The following is a 3983-nucleotide window of genomic DNA, read 5'->3' as shown; positions in this document are numbered from 1 at the left end:
CAGAACTCTGTGAACACCAGGGGTCTCAGCTACCAGGGTTGTCTGCTGTTCATTATGGACACCCTTTCGGGCCAGCGCTTCCTGTGTGACATAAGTGCTCAAGTGGATGTGCTGCCAGCATTGCCCATTGGTGAGAAAACAAAGAATAATGAAACCTTGCTGGAGGACACCAACGTCAACAGGATCCACGCTTACAGGATACGATGGATGACACTCTGCTCCAGAAGGTGACGGTACACATGGGACTTCGTCCTGGCTACAGTAGTTAGACCTCTGCTTGGTGCAGGTTTCTTGTATGCCCAACAACTGCCAGCTTTTGGATGTCAAGGATTTTGGGTTGTTACCCTGCTCCCTCAGTATGTCCCCCACAACGACTCTGTCAAGCGCATGCACCACCACGTGAGTTTACTTGACTGCTGGTGGAATTCCCAAGTTTCACCAAGCCTTCATTCTCCACGACAGTCACAAAACATGGGGTCGATCACCACATTTCTACAGCTGGATCACCAGTCCATGCCCGTGTGTGTTGACTGGATCCAGATAAGCTGGCAATGGTGAAGGTTGAGTTTTCCAACATGGAAAACTTGGGATTGCATGCTGGTTAAAAAGCCCCTGGGCTTTGCCCCTCCATATGGTCCTTGTGTCCAATGATGTTTGCCACGCATGTGGCGATTACAGACACCATAATGAGACCACCACACCCGATCTTTACCCGGTCCCACACATCCAAGACTATTCAGCATGTTTAGCCAGAAGTTTAATTTTTTCCAAAGTCAGTCTTGTTAGATGCTACCATCAGGTGCCTGTGGCTCAAAGGCCATTCTCAAAATGGCTGTGAAAACCCTGGTTGGCCTCTTTGAGATTCTGTGCAAGCCATTTGGGCTGAAAAGTGCAGCACAGACTTTCCAATGGCCGATAAAGGCTGTATTAAAAGACTTAGATTTTCTTTTTGTTTACTTAGATGACATACTTGTCTCCAGTGCATCCAAATCTGAACACGTATCTCATCTCCACACACTTTTCCAGCACTTAAGCCAGTGTGGTTTGATTATTAACCCTGCTAAATGCCAATTTGGGTTGTCAACTATTGCCTTTCTCAGCCATTGCATCTCCACAGAAAGTGCAAAACCCGTCCCATCAAAAGTAGCTGGTATTATGGATTTCACACTGCCTCGCACTACTAAAGAACTACAGGAGCTTTTAGGCATTGGGAATTTCTACTACCACTTCATTCTGCGAGCTGCTGTACCCATACCTCCCCTGTATCGTGCGCTTAAAAACAATGCCCTGAATCACGTGCTTGACCGGTCAGCAGACATCACTAGGGCATTTGATGATGCCAAACAAGCTCTTTCTAACGCAACCCTACTGGTACACCTGTTCCACAACACTCCCATAGCCGTTACTACTGACACTTCAGACTATGCTGTGGGTGCTGTGCATGAACAGTTAGTTGGAAGTGAATGGCAACTACTCTCCTTCTTCAGCCATCAACTCCGTCACCCCGAAAAGAAGTACAGCACGTTTGAACATGAGCTTCTCAGTCTCTATCTGGCTGTCCATCACTTTCGTTTTCACATTGTTCGCTGACAACAAACCCCTCATGCATGCTATGGCCAAAATATCAGAGCCTTGGTCTGCAGGGCAGCAAAACCAACTGACCTACATATCAGGGGGAAAAGTAACGCCGTGGCTGGTTGCCTCTCATGGCCAGCCACTGCAGCTGTACACACAGCAGACATCCCACCTCTCCTGGAAGTTCCGGGAGTCTCCCTCATATTGATAGCGGCTCCCTGATGCCCGCAAGTTATATACAATATCCGGGAAATCGACAGGAAGTGAGAGAGACAGAGACAGGGACCGAGAGAGTGAGTGACAGACGTAGCGAGACAGTGACAGAGAGAGCATCCTGACTGGTCTCTCTTTGTGCTAAGTAGACCTATCGGTTTTCTCTGTGGGTGGGTTTTACAGTCGACCTCTCTCTCTCTTTCATTGTCCATCAGTTCATTTTAGTGTCCTGCAGCACCATGGCAAAGTACTCCAAAAAAGGAAAATATAAAACGTACTTCATCCCAGACTAAAGCGTACCCCTGCCTAATAGGGGTCAAAAATAATGACAGTGTTGCTCGCTGCATTGTTTGCAACAGTGACTTTTCTATTGCCCATGGTGGGTTAAATGACTGTAAAAAACATTTTGAGGTGAGTTTAACAGGTGTCATTCGTTCATTAGCATAGCTAACATTATTTAAACTAGCTGGCTAGCTGCTAAGGAGCTACTCTGTGAGCACAGAGCAGTTGAGATTCAAAGAGCTCTACCAGTTGATGAAGCTTCTTTTGGTGCTGCCAAATTCTAATTGTGATGTAGAAAGGGCATTCAGCATGGTGCACCACATTAAGACAGAATTCAGAAGTCAGCTGTCTCACAAAACACTTGTGAATCTGATGTCGTGCAAAATTAACAAATTCATCGACACAGACTACTGTGGGGTTGAGATTTCTGGCAAAATGCTCAAATCTGCCAAGCAAGCTACATCACAGTACAAGGAAAGTTTGCAAAAGAAATAGAAAAGCTATTAGCTATTAGCATTGAGACTGACAACAATATATATTAATGTGTGTGTGTGTGTGTGTAAACAGTTTCAATATGTGATCAAATAAATTGTTGTGTTCTTTCATAATCAAATGTCCTGTATACATACACCCTTGGAGGTCGACGGGGGGGGGGGGGGGGATATGGGTTCTACCTCCCTGAAATGAGTTTTTGCAGGAGGGTGGGATGTCTGACATAGGGGTTAACTATGCCAGCAGCTGATCATACCATGGCGCATTACCCGCAGTCCAATGGCCTATGGGTGCTGCTGGGGCTCAGAACAGAACAGCTCCAAAGGAGGGCCTACAATTGTCCATGGCTGAGTTGGTGTACAGGCAGACATTACGAGTGCCAAGTGATTCCATTCCTGATGTCATGACTGTCTGGCTCCAGTCCACCTCTCGACAGTAGTTCACCCTCCTCAGTAAATTCAATTCCTTTTCACCTACTCCTACCTCCCATCATGGTGTACAGCACTCTTGGGTTCCTGTTGACCTACATTCCGCCTCATTTGTTTTGTCCGCCATGATACACACTAACATCCACTTTGGCCCCATTACAATGGCCCATTTTGCATTTTGGAACAGAGGGAAAAGACTTTTATCATAGATAGGAGGGTAAACCTGAATGTATTTTAGTTGATCGCCTTAAACTAGCTCACCAAGATGTGGAGGATTCTGTTACCGTGTCGATACACCTCTGGATGAGCCAGAGACACTTGCTGTTCCTCCAGCTATGAAACATAGGACCTGAGCCGGCCAGCTTGTCCGAGCTCCAGACAGACTCACAATGCCGGTTTTAGTGATTTTTTTTTGGAGGGTGGGGTGTTGGGTGGAAATGTACGTAATTCACAACCACCGACATTGAGTTGGGGTTTCACTTTACCAGGCTGGTCTGACGTGATGTTGTTATTACGTAAAGTTTTTTTAAAAAAATTGTGTTTTGTGTTCAAGGTTTGGAGTACAATAAATTAGTTGTTACGGCTTTTCTTAAACATAAAACGTCTCCGCTGTTTTTATTTGTAAATCCCTACAGAACAGTGACTTATTTCCGTAAAGTTCATGGAACTAGAAAAAGATATTTACTGCCAGAGGGTGTTTGCAGACTTAAAGAAGATAGTTAATTTTCCCAATTTTATCGAAAGTAGATCAATATTCTTTTTTAAGTGCAAGCTTCTTTGTTCGGTTGATTATTTCGGTAGTGGGTTCGAAAAGAAGGATGGAGAATAAATTCAAGTGACAATGACATCTTTACTCAGAGTAAGAATTAGGTTTTGTAAACATTGCAGAATCCCTGCATTTCACCTTCTGAGAACCTGCACGGGGACGAGTTTCTCCGAGAGTCCTGACCCGTCCCGTCACTCCGGGAGTGCGCTGCTCGGCCACCCAGTCGC

The sequence above is a fragment of the Mobula birostris genome, chromosome 6 (genome assembly GCF_030028105.1).
Source record: "Mobula birostris isolate sMobBir1 chromosome 6, sMobBir1.hap1, whole genome shotgun sequence".
Classification (NCBI taxonomy): domain Eukaryota; kingdom Metazoa; phylum Chordata; class Chondrichthyes; order Myliobatiformes; family Myliobatidae; genus Mobula; species Mobula birostris.
This window is presented reverse-complemented; position numbering follows the sequence as displayed.